The following is a 17,969-nucleotide window of genomic DNA, read 5'->3' as shown; positions in this document are numbered from 1 at the left end:
TCATGCTGAAATTCTCAAGAATTTTATCCAAATAAGAATCCTGACTAAGTAATAACGTCCGTCGTGATCTATCTCGGTAGATACGGATTCCCAAAATGCGCTGGGCCTCACCCAGATCTTTCATCTAGAAATGGTTCTTCAACCATTCTTTAACCGAAGATAGGAGAGGAATGTCATTCCCAATCAGGAGTATGTCATCAATATATAATATCAAGAATACAATCTTGCTCCCACTGGACTTGATGTATAAGCATGGTTCTTCGACCGATCGAGTGAAACCATACTCTTTTATCAACTGGTCGAAACGATGATTCCAACTCCGAGAGGCTTGCTTAAGTCCATAAATGGAACGCTTAAGCTTGCATACTTTCTTAGGATGTTCAGGATCTATGAAACCTTCGGGTTGTAACATGTACAACTCTTCCTCCAAATAACCGTTTAAGAAGGCGGTTTTCACATCCATTTGCCAAATTTCATAATCATGAAAAGCGGCAATCGCTAAGATTATCCGAATGGAACGTAGCATGACTACAGGTGCAAAAAACTCATCATAATGCAATCCGTGCACTTGAGTAAACCTTTTGCCACTAGTCGTGCCTTATAGGTATCTGGTTGTGCGTCTACAAAACGCTTTATTTTTTAAAGCCATTTGCACTGTAGAGGTTTTACCTTATTAGGTAAATAAACTAGATCTCATACCTCATTCTCATACATGGAGTCTATCTCGGATTGCATGGCTTCGAGTCATAGCTTTGAGACGGAATAGGCCATAGCACCTTTATAGGTAGCGGGTTCATTACTCTCTAGGAGTAAAACGTCATTCTCCTCGACCATACCAATGTATCTGTCCGGAGGATGAGAGACTCTACCCGACCTCCTAGGTTCCTCAGGAATACTAACCGTATCATCAGTTGGAGGAACAACTTCCTCCATCTGTTCCTTTTGGATAACCTATAAAGTATGTCTTGACCGATCGCGGGCCGAGCTTATCCTCGTGTCTCCATTTGACAGAAGCCTCGCAGCCCCAAACCCGAATAAAGGACAAGTTAGGGACTGTTCCCCTCCACATTTCATATGGAGTCTTGTCGACAACTTTAGTCGGACCTCGGTTAAGTATAAGAGCAGCTGACAATAGAGCAAAACCCCATAATGAATCAGGCACTACCGTGTGACTCATCATGGATCGAACCATATCAAGTAAGGTTCGATTTCTCCGTTCGGACACACCATTTAATTGAGGTGTTCCAGGTGGAGTTAACTGCAAAACGATTCCACAGTCTTTAAGGTGTTGATCATACTCATTTGAAAGATATTCGCCACCGCGATCTGAACGGAGTGCTTTAACCTTTCTACCCAGTTGGTTTTCAACCCTGTTCTGGTATTCCTTGAATTTCTCAAACGACTCACTTTTATGCTTCATTAAGTAGACATATCCGTATCTACTCAAATCGTCCGTGAAAGTGATAAAATATCAATAGCCAACTCTAGCGGTAATTGACATAGGTCCACAAACATCAGTATGTACGAGTCCTAATAGGTCACTAGCGCGCATTCCAACACCTTTGAAGGAAATTCGAGTCATTTTGCCAATGAGACATGATTCACACGTGCCATATGTAGAAAATTCGAATGCGGAAATAGTCCCATTATCGACGAGTTTCTTCACGCGTTTCTCATTTATGTGTCCCATTCGACAATGCCATAGATAGGTTTGATCTTTGTCACCAACCTTTAATTTCTTATTATTCACGTGTAATACTTCCGTGGTTTGATCTAAGATGTAAATTCCATTCATGGAAACTGCTTTGCCATAAATCATTTCATTAAAAAGAAAATACAGGTATTATCCTTTATTGAAAATGCAAAACCGTCTACACCGAGTACGGAAATAGAAATAATGTTCTTAGATAAACTGGGTACATAGTAACAGTTATATAAAATAACTCAAAACCACTAGGGAGTTGGATTACATATGTTCCCTTCGAGACTGCAGCAACTCTTGCTCCATTCCCGACTCGCAGGTCCACATCACCCTTTTCGAGAGGTATGATGTTCTTTAGGTCCTGCAAATTATTACATAGATGAGTACCACAACAAGTATCAAGTACCCAAGTTCCGAAACTTGTATGGTTAATCTCAATCATATGAATATAAGATGACATACCAACACGAACGACGCGGCCTGCTTTGATGTCCTCACGGTACACGGGACAATTCCTCCTCCAATGTCCAGTTTTGTGACAATGGTGGAACTCAATGTCACCGCCCTTGCTCTTTGCCTTGGCTTGTGAGACACTAGTCTCACCAGGCCCACTCTTACCGTTTCCTGGCTTTTTAAACATTGGCTTACCTACAGCTAGGTCGCCATGAGCCTTGCCCTTACCTTTACCCTTGTTGGAAACCGTGAGAACATCCTGCTTCATGCTCCCACTCAATTTCATATCCTTCTCGGTCTCTACGAGAAGGGAGTGTAGCTCATGAGGACTCTTTTTCAAGTCATTCATGTAGTAGTTCCCCCTAAAAAGGGCAAAACCATCGTGAAGAGAATGAAGCATTCGGTCAATGACAATGCTCTCACTGATTTTGCAATCAAGTGCCTCCAACTTCTCGACCTTCTCAATCATGTTAAGAATGTGTGGGCTAACCAGTTGGCCCTTTTGGAGTTTCGTATCAAAGAAGCGACAGGTATGCTCATAAGTAACGATCCTCGGTGCTTTCGAGAACTCATTAGAGAGCGTGGTGAAAATTTTGTTCGCACCTTGGGCAATGAAGCGTCTCTGCAAATTGGTTTCCATTGCAAAGATGAGTACGTTCTTTATCGCACCCGCTTCCATAACGAAGTCACTATAAGCGAGTGACTCGTTGACTCCTGCATTGGGGCCTCGGTTTACCGAAATTGGCTTCGTTAAGTACCTGAGCTTACCGTTAGCAATGGCAGCATTCCGTAGTGCCGCCTCCTAGTTCGCAAAGTTGGACCTGTCGTTTTTCAGACTTGTGAACTGATTCATTTGGTCCATGAATATTTTCAGCCAGGACTCGCGTCCAAGTGTGGCACTAGGCATTTGGATTGCGTTATTTCCAGACATTTTGTTGTAACAGTATTATCAAAATAAACGTGTTCTACACTGCGAGAAGAAGAATAAAAATAATAAGCATGTGCATCGTTTATATTTTTAAGTCTAATGAACTACTGTCATAACGCGAAGACTCAAAACATTTATACAATTGACCTCCCTCAAGAATTACATAAATGATCCCAAGACTCAATTCTCTGTAAATTGATAAGCTAACCTTTTATCTAATTCTACCGTTAGAATTCTTGGTCGATAAATTTCTGTAAATTCTATCTTTAGTCCATCATAATCACGAGAAACTCTTCGGACTATGATGTTGAGGTAAACTAAGTCAATACAACTACTTACCCAACGTAGAAGGGGTCATATTATGCCTACCGACGAAGAAGTGATTCATAGTTGTTTGCCCTTATAAAGACTAATCTCAATTTACGTTTTAGAGGAAGATCCCATGAACTTCGTTTTAATTCATTTTAAGTGAACTAATATCTAGCATGCGTGAATGAATAAAATAAGGTGATGGCTTAAAAGCATGTGACATCTGTATGTCTATGAAAACTAACATACAACCTATATGTGTCAATTTTCATGCATTTTAGTAGTAGGTGGTTTGGTTTTAGGCGGAATATGATGCATAAACTATCATGTGAATGAAAAACAATATGAATGAAAACGTAAAACAATAAAAGTCCTAGTGTGACCTATCCTATCAAAATGAACATTAAATACAAGTTTGGAATCCATCCTTAGACCCGCGAAGCTTGTCTTGATGTTCCATCTTGATCCATGTAGCGGGAGTGAGCTCCAATCTCCATCTGTAGTCTTCTTTTGAAAAATACAATAAATAAAATTTACATAATAAACCTATTTATTACATTCTAATTTCACAACCCAAAACTAAAGGAAAAATAAAGGAGATTCAAGATCTCATAATTACATAAAAAATCATGTTTCCTTCATTACGAAAACATAATTTGACTAAGGCCACACTAAGTATTACAAATTACAACCGATTGCAAAAAAAAATACGTAAATAAATTCATTCAACGATTCATTCAAAAAAAAATGCATCAACTAAAAATAAATTAAACATACATGACACAATTCCTTAATTATGTTGATTAATTTATCCAAACCACCTATTTAAATTAACAAATTAAGTGACAATTCCTCAATTAATCACATTAATTTCAATCTTAATTCATATTAAACTTGTAATATGAATTTAATCCATCAATATTTTAAACTGCTTTAAAATAATTAGGTATCTTAAAATTGTGAACCGTTTCACAACAATTAATCATACATTGTAAAGGTAATGTATAGTTAATATTGGCCAAAACAAACAAAAAAAACAAAATCCTTTTTTTTTATATGTCTCGGCTAAACCAAGGAAAAAACAAAACAAGCCTTTTTTTTCGGCAATAACAACAAAAACAAAAAAGAAAACAGCCCGTTTCTTATTTTGTACACGGTTTTATCTGTAAAAACCGAAACAAGACAATTTTTTTTTTTTTTTTTTAAATCTGTCCTCTGTGAACAGTAACAAGAAATTTTTTTTTTTTAATGCTTTTCAAATCGGCGTAAACAAAAATAGCCGGCAAAAGAAAAAATTTAATCGGTTTTTCAGGAGAAACCGAAAGAAAAAAAACAGAAAATAATTTTTTTTTAAAAGAAAGTACTGTTCATCCGTGAACAGTACGGTAACGAAAAAAAAAAATTTCCACGGCTCAAAAAAAAATCCATCCGATTATATATTTTTTCTCGCAAACCCTAATTATTGTTTACAAACAATTTTATGAAAATCATCAAAATTAAAATTCATGGCCTTGGCTCTGATACCACTTGTGGGATTTATCTGTATGCATCCCTTTAAATTTAAGGACTATAACGAATTATAATGATGAAACTAGTCATAAAATTAAATTGCATAAACAAAATTGTAAAGGATTAAGAAATAACCTTCGGTCCTAGCAAATACGGCTTAAGAACAATATCAAAGTAGATATTCGCCTATCAGTTGCACCCAAAATGATATGAGAAATGCCATTTGATTATGCTAGAATCGATCCCCAAATCAATAGATTAATTTTAGGTTTTTGTGTTTTTGTTCCGATGAGAGGAGGCAAGGAGTTAGGGCAAAAATTAGGTTAGAATGAATTCCCCCATCTCACCCTCTTAAACCGTGTATGAGGGTGGATTAGGGTGGATTTTTCATCCTCTAATTTCCGCCCAATTACAGAAACAATAAGGAGTTTTTTATTCCTTATTTTCGGTTTCCAAAAATGTAAAAATGTGTTAAATATAAATTGTCATCTAGTGAGTATCGAACCCATGACCTCTTAGTTTGATTGCCCTCACTATTACCACTATGACACATTCATCTTGTTGATATTAAATATAACCGATTACATTTAATTACGAATTAACTTATTAATTCGTCCAACCTAACATTACATACATTTAATTAAATATAACTTATTATATTCAATTTACTTAATTAGTGTGATTAATTCGTCTCAAATAATATTATTTAATCTTCATTAAATAATTGTCTCATCAACACATTGACTAACCGTTTAGTCATATAAGGCATCAATGTGATTATATTTCTATAACCACATCTCTCAAACACATCCTATAGGTGTGACCTTTAGGGACCAGTTGATCACCGCCATCGGTATGATAATAACGTCAAACGTTCTAGCAAGCCAACCGTTATTAGGTAATCGTTAATAAACTGATTAAAATACGAAGTATACCCTTGTGAACCTATAAGAGATTTACAAATGTTATCACACTAATTTGTGGAGGACACAAGCTCCAACACTTCCCAATACATACCTTCACCTCTTACTCAGAAACTTTGGATAGTGGACAACCTTATCCAGGGCGTACAAGAGTCATTCTACAGATAGTATGCTAAAGAGGGACGATTCCTTATCTTTAGTATCTATGTCAAACATTGCTTTGTGCTTCGTTTGACCAAGATATAAAGTGGATTCGAACGGGTTTCAAGCATCCCACAAATGCTTGGTGGCGACTCCGAACATTTCTAATCGTTTCGAGACCCTTGCCGAGACGAAACCGACCAATCTAAAACGACCCGGTCGAAAGCATTTTTACGCCGCCGAGGAGGTTAAAATCATCACTTGTTGAAGATGATGAATTAGTGTTACTTTTAGAAAGTAAAGAGCTTGCAACTTACAAAGAAATTGTTTGATTCAAGTTGATTACTTCTGGAAAGTAATGAACATATGACTTACATGAGAGTGTTTTAGTCACAACTCAATACAAGGCTTAAAGCCATGAAAATCCGAAATAAATTCCAAGTGAATTGTTAGATATCAAAGCTTGATTGGTAGCAAAGGGTTTTGCACTACTTGAAATGCTTGAGTCTATTTGGATCTTCTTAGGGATTATGTTTCATTATGAGATATGTATAGCGAGGGAATCTAAAACCCACTTCTTCAATTAGAAGGAATGTATTCAATACATATCTTGAGTTTTGTAGATTCTTGCCACCCTAAGATAATGTGAAACTTAAGAGAGGGTCTTAAGTAGGACATAAATGAGTTGGAATCAATGTTTTGATCATGTTATAAAACTTTTCTCGATAGGTCGAGAAGTTGTGTTTATACATAAAGTTTAGCGGGAGTTACGGTAATTTTAATTAGTCAAATATGTGGATGACATATTGATCATTGGGAATGATTTAGGACTTGGAGAAATATAATACATCTTTAATATCCATATTTATGTAGATAAATCCACATGATATTAGCGTTAAATAAGAAGTCTTATGTTGATAAGATTCATGACTTGTTCAATCAAGTTGAACATATTTGATTGCCGGATCAATTAAATGAGTAATGATGTATAGCACTTCATATACTTTGAGTATGATGAATTGTTTCAAATCGAATTTAAATAATAGTTACCAAATAGCCATATTGATTATTCTTAAGTGCTTGAAGAAGAATTAAAGATGCAAAGTTAAGTGTTTTTGCAATTCACAAATTTGTGTAAGGGCTGACACTAATGACTTTTGAGATTGCATAAGGTTTCGGACAAAAAACCGTATTCAAAACACCTAAAGATGGTTAAGGAACCATTGTGGCTATGTTATTTAAGAAATAGTTTTGTTAGAATCGTTCTATGCAATAAAGAACAATGAGAGATGCTTACAACGGAAATTGAGTACACTTGCAATCAGGAGATGTGCGAGAGGGATGGTTCCCGCACACTGTTAAAACAGTGGGAGTTATTCTATGACTAGAGAGCTTTTGTCTATATTGGATCTAGACACGTACTCAGAAAGTTTTGTAATACAAGGTATCCATTACGAAAGGAAAACGAGTATGTAGCAAGGTTGAGCAAGGTGTTGCTAAAACCTACTTAGCAAGGCCTAATTATAGGCTAAACATGATGAGTCATGTCATTTGAATTGAATTGAAATGAACAACTACATACAAGATCAAATTAGATTATAGAATATGAAATAGTAATCAAGCATTGACTATTCATATGTGATAATCGCATTTGTCATTTGAGTTTTCTCTTCTTCTACGTTCATTTGCATTCAGAAGTTTTGACCAACAATCTATAACATCATTTTTAGATACTTAGACTCCCTTAGTGTTGCCATTTCCACACGGTTAAGCGAAATGTCACCCACAGTGACAAGAAGTTCCCTGATTCAGGAAAAATGTTAAAACATAACAGGATAGAGAACATTTTTAAATTTCAATAATGTACATTAGTATGAATATACATTTACCTGGCTAGATCGGTACCTTTTCCTCTAGTGTAGGACACATAATCAGCAACCCAATTATGAATTTCAGTAAGAGGTGAAAGAATACATGTATCCGTGATTAACTTCAGCTGATCTTTGTCAAGGACAATATCATCATCGATGATCACTTTATCCTTGGCAGTGTCATCATTGTCAAGGGCAACATCATTATCGTTGATCACTTTATCCTAGGCAGTGTCATCATTGTCAAGTACAATATCATCATCGTTAATCACTTTATCCTTATTAGTCTCCTCATTGTCAATGACAACATCATCATCGTTAATCACTTTATCCTTGACAGTCTCCTCATTGTCAAAGACAACATCATCATCGTTAATCACTTTATCCTTGACAAATTCCTCATTGTCAATGACAACATTATATTTACATTGTCATAAATTTTCTTGTCCTCTACTTCAGACATTTCTTCATCAGTTGAATTCTTTTTCTTTGGAAAGGGATTCTTCTGATAAAGTTTCACCTTTTCTAAAACGTCATCAGAAACAATATTGGACTTTGACGAAACCAATGTGCAAAAGAATTTGACTCTCAGTATTCGAAGTGCGTCCATCTACAAATTAGAATATGTCAAGGAAGCTAAATTTGAAATAAAAATGAGCTTTTGAATATTTAAGTATGATAATTTGACTCTCAGTATCCGTGTGGTCGAGGAAGAATCCGAGCGGCCCGACGGATAATCCGCTCGTCTAGAAAGAACCCGAGCATCCAAGGTATAAGACGCTCGTCTTATGAAGCTGCAGAAATTATTTTTGGGTCTGACTGTGAATCCGAGCGTCCCAGCAAGGAATCCGCTCGTCTCAGTCAGGACGGTCGTCCAAGACAAAAGACGCTCGTCTTTTTACTGCTAAAAATTTGGGATTTTTCATTGGAAAGGAATCCAAGCGTCCTAAGCCAAAGACGCTCGTCTCAGCTCAGGAATCCGCTCGTCCTTCTTGCAATCCGCTCGTCCCATGCGTCTTTTTCTGAACCCAGGAATAGGAGAATCCGAGCGTCCCGATACTGAAGCGGTTCGGCTCCCTCTGCAATTCAAAAACCAACGGGTCTTTTAAACCCTCCTTTCCCATTCATTTTCATTATTTCAAAACACAAACACTACCCAAAACCCCAAAACCCTCATCCTCTCCATCAACAAAAACCAATTTTCTCCTCCAAAATCAACCACATCAAATCCAAACTTCCTCAAAACAAAAATTAATCACTCCTTTAGCAACAACAAGTGATTCAAACGGTGGAAGCAAGGCACCCCAAAAGAAAAGGAGTATGAAAAGATTTGGGATACAAGGCAACCTTCATCTATCCTAAATTGTTTTGGGCATTACTAGAAATTGAAAATTTCAAGCTTTCATTGGTGTTACTAAGAAAAGGAGTATGAAAAGAACAAACGGTGGAAGCAAGGCACCCCAAAAGAAGACACTTTATAAGAGGCAACAAGCTCTTCAAGACAAACAAGCATCGAAAGCATTGGTAGTTCATAATGCAAGGTTGGAGATTCAAGAACAAGGTCTTCCTATGGAAGCTACTACTTCTACCACTCCAGTCATTGAACAATTAGCCGATTATCCGGAGGTAATTTTCACTTCCGACTCCCATAGGAAGAAATTTATTCTCTTTGCTAAGAAAACCATGATGCCTACTAAGTTCATTTGTGAAGATGCATTGTCAAAATTGAGTGTTCTTGAGCAAACTAAGACCTTTTTCGAGTATATGAGGTTGAGTAAATTGTTAGCAATGCAAGAATTGAAATACCCCTCCCTCACCTTGGAGTTTTTGAGCTCTTTGAAAGTAACAAAGGTGGAGACCCGAACCATTATTGAGTTTCGTCTTGAAAATGTTGATAGATGCTTATCGTATGACGAAATGGGTAAGATATTTAGCCTTAGTGATAATGAAACTTTTACAAAGAATCCTACCAAGTATGACCCTGCTCCTCTTTGGATGGCCATTTCCGGAAAGAAATTCGTATCTTATCATAATTGTCGTGCTCTCTTAGTCCATCATCCGGGCATTAGAGTATGGCATAAGGTCATTGGGAATACTTTGATAGCTAGGAAAGGAACAAATCATCTTACCAAACTTGATTTTATTCTTCTTGAGTCGGCTTTGAACATTGGGAGAGAGTTTACCAAGCCATAAAATGCTTTACGACTTTTGATTGATCGATGGCTTAATGTTGATTGTGGCAAAGAAGGCACGGCCTTTATTACCAACAGAGGATTAGTTACCTATTTGGCTAAGCATTTTAACCGGGATTTCAACAAGAATAACACTTATACACCGGTAAAAGGAGGCCATATTATCGATTTACCCAACATGATTCTAAAGTTCAAATGGGTCAAGAATGATACTCTTGATAACAAATTTGGGTGGTTGACGAATGAATTTAAATCCTACACATTGCCTAACAAAATTTTCCGCTTGAATGTTCATAGACCGAATTACCTTCTCGCACTCTCCGAAGAGACCGAATACATCATTCAACACCAAAGGGAAGAACTTGCCGAGCCCTCCTCCTCCATTATCACCCCACCTTATCCATTTGAATACCACGAGTTCAACCCCGAAAATGCCAAGGCGGGAAATGATTACTTGACTCTACTAATGAAGGAAATGCATAAACAAGCTTACAATGATAGAGTTGATGCTTACAAGGCCCAATATCCGCCCCCTCCTACATCTTTCTAGGAAAGGACTTCTTGACCCATCTTGTCCCTTGCCTAGTTGGGCGGATAAGGAGGTATTCTTTCCTAGCACTTATAGTGGTGGTAGACCGGGTGGAGAGGAGATGGTTGTTGTTGAGAGTGGTAACCAAGAAGGTGAAGATGAAGAAGTTTAAGAAGAAGATGAAAGTGAGGAAGAACAAGAGAGTGAAAGTGAGAGTGGAAATTACACCACATACATGGAGGTTGATGATGCCTCAAGTGAGGAAGATGATGATGATGATGACACAATAGGTGAGGACTAGCAAACTTTTGGAGGCTCCTACATTCTTACACCTCCTTTATGGTTTGTCTACTTCTCTTGTTTTTATTTTATCTTGATCATTTTGTGGACTCCTAGCAACATTAGAGGACTAACACCTTCGTTCCATTGAGGTGTTCATTTTTATTGTTCCCAACTTTCAAAATCCAAGATGATAAATTTTAGTTTCGTGCATTGCATTTTATGTGCATGAACTCCCCCAAAATTTTTGACATTATAAATAGTGTCTATTTTGGTTTGGGGAAGTTTATGCATATGCATTGGGAGCTAATCTAAATTATGCTCTCCACCATAACAAAAACACATGCATCATGTAGTGTAGTTTAGTATAGTTTTCATTTAGTTTAGAAATCATGCATATTCATGTAAATCACTTAATTTCCTATCGTATTGGCCATTGAGGACAATGCCCATACTAGTGTGGGGATGGAAAATTCTAACTTGGCCTTTTTAAAAGCAGAAAAGATAAAAATTAAAAAATTTTGAAAAATACAAAAATATGTCCTTTAATTTCATTAAAACAAAATACAACAAAAAAAAAATTAAAAAATTTAAAAATCCAAAAACAAGTTCATTTCCTTTGTAGTGTAGTCTTGTATATATTGTGTTTGTTTATCTTTGTTCACATTGATTGACTACGCCACATCCGAAACATGAGGATATTGAAGACCGCATGGTATGATCTTTCCAATCTCCTTTTTCCTCTTTATGTTAATGACTATGTGGCTTTATTTTGATTGATGCGGTAAAAACAATGTGAATTTAGGATTACATCTAGATTATATGGCATACTAGTTGATAGAAGCATATGCATTAGGTTGTATAAATGATAGTTTCATCATGGCATGTAGTTGCATTAGGAAAAATTTTGTGAAACCGTCTATTTGGGAAACTTGACAAGTGTATATATGCCCTTATAGATGATTTTTCTTCTTAAGACTTTGCTTGTTAGAATACTTGTAAAACACCATAGGATGTGTCATCCTAGTATCCTTTGACCCATGGATTAAGGCCTAGTCAAGAGTACCTTGTGGTGTGATAACTCCTTGGCTGCCGTTTATTCCAAGGTGACCCTTGAAATCATGCAAACATCATCCATGTTCTACCACATTTTTGTCATCAAAGGGAATGGGCCCAAAAATTGTTCAAATTTGAGTTCAAGAAATGAAATTAAAAGTGAAAAAAAAAAGTTTACACTAATTGGATCAAAAGAAAAGAGGAGTGACCAAAATGAAAACTCCAATGCTTCAAAAATAAGCACCCTCACTACAAATGAGGTAACTTTGAAAATGTTCAAAAAGAAATGCAAGAAAAAGTTGAAATTGTCAAGTGTTGAAATGCCAAACATCAAAGAAATGGCAAATAATGTTCTCAAAGTGTCAAATGCCACAAGAAATTGGGGGGAAAACAACAACAAAAGCAAACTCCCAAAATGAAACTCAAATACTATTGATCCCTTTTCCATCGTATCCACTTTTATGTATGGTAGAGAGGGGACGACCCTTTTTCTTGTCTAGGCAAAAAGGGGAATTCCGCGATCCTCCAGTGTTTCTAACACCATAGGGAGTCTACTCTTGACGAAAGCATTTAACGATTGAGGACAAAGTCACCCTAGCTTGACACAACTTGGAGGTGATTTATTGGTATCCTTCTAGGCTTAGTAGTTTGAAGAAACCATATCTATGAAGGAGTGTGTACCCTTAAATTGCTTCCCCTTTAGATAATTTCCGCCACTTAGATGAGGAAAGTGGCTATTCTTTTGTAGATACATCCATTACTTGATTTTGCGTGCCTTCATGCTTGGATGTGTCACCATTTTGGCAAGCCCCACCTTGCCTTGCAAGAAGGCATCCTACCTCATGGTTGTCTTTTTGTGAGTTGAAGGGGCGGAGTGAGACCCGCTAATTATCTCATATCGGTTATATTAGTAGGTTAGTTTAAATAAGAGTCCTAGTTTTGTCACCTCGTTACTCAGGACGAGCAAATGTTCGGTTTGGGGATATTTGATGTGACCAATATATGCGCATATTTAGTCCCCGAATTAGCCTCGTTCCTATGTTTTTTAGTGCATAATTGGGTCATTTACTATCTTTAGTCCTTTGTTTTGCATATTCTTTGAGGTTTTGTTTCCTTGGTAGGAGAGGAGTGCAAACCTTGCATTTTCATGGCAAAATGGAGCTAAATTGATCGAATCTAATGACCAAGCATCAAAGTGAAGATAAGACTAGAAGGCCTATGTAAATAATGTAGTAGATGGGCAATGATGAAGAAGATCCTTGCATCTTCGACAAGATCCTTGAGGATTGTTGGAAGAAGAAAAGAAGAAAAGAGGAAGAAGCTTGCTGGACTACAATCCGCCCATCGCAGCCTCGGGACGCTCGTCTAAGACCTCCACAATCCGAGCGTCCCACCACCCTGCCCGCTCGTCCTGCACCACCAAAGTCCACTCGTCCCGACCCCTTGGCCGCTCGGATTCCTGCCCAGTACAGCACGTCTCTTCCTTGTTCCACTCGGGATGCGCATATTTCTGAAAGACTAGCAAAAAGGAGACTAGCATCTTCCTTCGAGAGGAGCATTTCCTCAACTTTTCTTAAGGGTCTTAATCGTCATTTAAGCCGTTAGTAACCCAAATTTAAGTACCTAATCCTCACTATAAATACCCCATTGTACTAATTAGATTATCATCAATCCTTAATACTCCCTCCCATTCACAATAAACCTCCCATTTCATTTTGGCACAAATATTAAGGAAACACACTACCCCACCATATAATTAAATTTCAACCACACAAATACACTACCCCACCATACAATTAAATTTGGACCACACAATCACCTACCAAAAAAGGAAATAGGGAGGTTATTGTGAATAGACGGAAAAGGAAATAGGGAAGTTTATTTTGACTGGGAGGGAGTATTATTTATGTTCTTCCTAATCTCATTTTAATCTTGTAATCAACTTTTAATTAAGCATTAATTCAAATCCCATTTCCTTAATTTCTCTATTGTTCATCATTTATTTTGGGTAATTGATGATTATTTCGGTATTATTGGGATATTGACAACCTTCAATCAATCTTCAAGTGCTTCTATTATTCTTTGATTATTATTTTGGAATCATCATTAGGTATAATTCTCTTAACCCTTGTTTTAATTATTGTTAATCATTTTCCATTCATTCATCAGGTTTTGCTTTGTTAATATGTTTGACAACCTTGTTAGCATGTTAAACTTGATAATGAGTGAGTAGTTTCCTTAGCTAGGGTTAATGAGGAATTAGGGGAAACCAACATGGGGGATGATTCATCCTTAATCTAATATGTTCACATAATTTATTTGCTTGCTTGTCGTGATCTCAACTTATGCACATGTTATGTTTGATGAAATGCGAGTCTATGAATCCTTGCATTTTTTACCCATCACTTACCTTTTCAATGACACTTGTAAGACATGAACCAACTCGAGTGTCATTAGACCATGCATATAGTTGAGTAGGGAGGATTAAGCCGACTTGTAGGTGTTGTACAATCTAATCGATTCGGCTCCGGAACCCAAACCTTCCTAGGATTGTAAGATATAAGCCAACTCGATCATATCACAACAATAATTGCTTGCTTATAATTTGAGAATATGATTGTATGATCAATTCTCATGAATCCCCTATGAACCCATGACACCCTAGTGCTTTTAATCAATTGTTTACATCTCATTTTAATCATCTTGCTTGTTTATTTACATTGTTATTTAGTTTAGTGATCTTCTTATCTCAACCCAAATAGTGACACCCTTAGACACCACTACTCGCAATCGAAAATCCTACATCAATACCCGTCCCTTGGGATCCGACCTTTACTTACCCCTTTACTAATATTAGAGTAGTTTGTGAAGCTATAAATATTGTTTTGGTCTAGGTGCTCCTAACGACAAGTAACCGAAAACGATAGTCCGACCAAAGCGAAAAGGTTTAGGGTTGGATTAGGCATCCCGCTACCGCAGAGCCGCCTAATCCAAACTTAAACCCTTTCCCTTATTTCTAATTCGAACGGCCACAAGACCAAAAGACACCCTAGAAGTCTCAATTCCATTTACAGAATTGATCAAGCACGTTCCGGTCTATGCAAAGTATATGAAAGATATCCTTACAAAGAAGAAATCAATCCGCAAGCTTGAAACTATTGCTTTTACTAAAGTAAGTAGTGCTCTCCTTCAAGGAAGTTCACCTCCAAAGCTCAAGGATCCGGGAAGTTTCTCCATTCCATGCACTATTGGTTACACCACGATCAACAAAGCTCTATGTGACCTTGGGGCAAGCGTTAGTGTCATGCTATATTAGGTAAGCAAGAGGCTAGGAATGGAAGAACTCAAATGCACCAACATCATGCTTCAAATGGCAGATAGATCAACAGAGACACCTTTAGGGGTATGGGAAGATGTTCCCGTAAGAATTTGAAAATTCTTCATCCCGGTGGATTTCGTTATTGTTGACATGGAAGAAGACTCCAACATTCTTATTATTTTAGGAAGACCTTTCTTGCACACCGCGGGAGCGGTGATCGATGTAAAGCATGGAGAACTCACCCTTGAAGTAGGAGATGAAACCATCACTTTCAGTCTTGACAAGACTATGAGAGCTCCCTGATTGCATGAGCCATGTTTTACGGTTGATCACTATAGCCGGAAAGATGATAGGAAGAAGTTCGAATTTCAATGGAAAAAGAAAGTGGATGATGCTCCATTAAAAGAGCAAGGAAATTGCAATATTGAGAGCTTGAAAAGGTCACCCATGACAAGTGAAGAAGAACACCTCATTGGCCAAGACAAGAAAGAAGGAGAGTTGTCTTCATCAACTCAAGACAATTTTAGTGATCAAATAGACGAAGTATATGGTCTTTGGGATGATGATTTTAAAGGGATATTCAATCCCTATATTGGTAATGCTATGGCCTAAGACCATCATGGAGAACAACAGGTGCAAAGGTCTATTGAGGACCTTTATCATGACAATGAACAAGCTTTCGATTACTTCTTTAAGGTGTTGAGTAACATCAACAACACCTTGAACATGCCCCCTTGACATCTCACATTGGATGAGAGTTTGGTGGAATCCTCCCTAAACCACCATTTGTAAATATTCTAACTCCCTAACTTGCATTTCAATTATTGTATTGCATTTTTGTCATTTTTGGATTTACATTTTTATGCCTTGATTAAGATTTTCATCATTTTGAGAGAAGTGAGGGTGGGACTTATGAGTTTATTGATGTGTAGTGCTTTGCCTTAGTGTGGGGATAGCAATTGCCTAGGCTCTTCATACCTTTGTAGTGCCCCTACAATGAAGAACAAAACAATTAAATAATGAAATGATATGGGTTACGAAGCACCCATGGATGGACCAGAATCCGTGTGGTCGAGGAAGAATCCGAGCGGCCCGACGGATAATCCGCTCGTCTAGAAAGAACCCGAGCGTCCAAGGTATAAGACGCTCGTCTTATGAAGCTGCATAAATTATTGTTGGGCCTGACTGTGAATCCGAGCGTCCCAGCAAGGAATCCGCTCGTCTCAGTCAGGACGATCGTCCATGACAAAAGACGCTCGTCTTTTTACTGCTAAAAATTTGGGATTTTTCATTGGAAAGGAATCCAAGCGTCCTAAGCCAAAGACGCTCGTCTCAGCTCAGGAATCCGCTCGTCCTTCTTGCAATCCGCTCATCCCATGCGTCTTTTTCTGAACCCAGAAATAAGAGAATCTGAGCGTCCCGATACCGAAGCCGCTCGGCTCCCTCTGCAATTCAAAAACCAACGGGTCTTTTAAACCCTCCTTTCCCATTCATTTTCATTATTTCAAAACACAAACACTACCCAAAACCTCAAAACCCTCATCCTCTCCATCAACAAAAACCAATTTTCTCCACCAAAATCAACCACATCAAATCCAAACTTCCTCAAAACAAAAATTAATCACTCCTTTAGCAACAACAAGTGATTCAAACGGTGGAAGCAAGGCACCCCAAAACAAAAGGAGTATGAAAAGATTTTGGATACAAGGCAACCTTCATCTATCCTAAATTGATTTGGGCATTACTAGAAATTGAAAATTTCAAGCTTTCATTGGTGTTTCTAAGAAAAGGAGTATGAAAAGAACAAACGGTGGAAGCAAGGCACCCCAAAAGAAGACACTTTATAAGAGGCAACAAGCTCTTCAAGACAAACAAGCATCAAAAGCATTGGTAGTTCATAATGCAAGGTTGGAGATTCAAGAACAAGGTCCTCCTATGGAAGCTACTACTTCTACCACTCCAGTCATTGAACAATTAGCCGATTATCCGGAGGTAATTTTCACTTCCGACTCCCATAGGAAGAAATTTATTCTCTTTTCTAAGAAAACCATAATGCCTACTAAGTTCATTTGTGAAGATGCATTGTCAAAATTGAGTGTTCTTGAGCAAACTAAGACCTTTTTCGAGTCTATGAGGTTGAGTAAATTGTTAGCAATGCAAGAATTGACATACTCCTCCCTCACCTTAGAGTTTTTGAGCTCTTTGAAAGTAACAAAGGTGGAGACCTGAACCATTATTGAGTTTCGTCTTGAAAATGTTGATAGATGCTTATCTTATGACGAAATGGGTAAGATATTTGGCCTTAGTGATAATGCGACTTTTACAAAGAATCCTACCAAGTATGACCCTGCTCCTCTTTGGATGGCCATTTCCGGAAAGAAATTCGTATCTTATCATGATTGTCGTGCTCTCTTAGTCCATCATCCGGGCATTAGAGCATGACATAAGGTCATTGGGAACACTTTGATAGCTAGGAAAGGAACAAATCATCTTACCAAACTTGATTTTATTCTTCTTGAGTCGGCTTTGAACATTGGGAGAGAGTTTACCAAGCCATAAAATGCTTTACGACTTTTGATTGATCGATGGCTTAATGTTGATTGTGGCAAAGAAGGAACTGCCTTTATTACCAACAGAGGATTAGTTACCTATTTGGCTAAGCATTTTAACCGGGATTTCAACAAGAATAACACTTATACACCGGTAAAAGGAGGCCATATTATCGATTTGCCCACCATGATTCTAAAGTTCAAATGGG

This window comes from Silene latifolia, chromosome Y (genome assembly GCF_048544455.1).
Source record: "Silene latifolia isolate original U9 population chromosome Y, ASM4854445v1, whole genome shotgun sequence".
Classification (NCBI taxonomy): domain Eukaryota; kingdom Viridiplantae; phylum Streptophyta; class Magnoliopsida; order Caryophyllales; family Caryophyllaceae; genus Silene; species Silene latifolia.
This window is presented reverse-complemented; position numbering follows the sequence as displayed.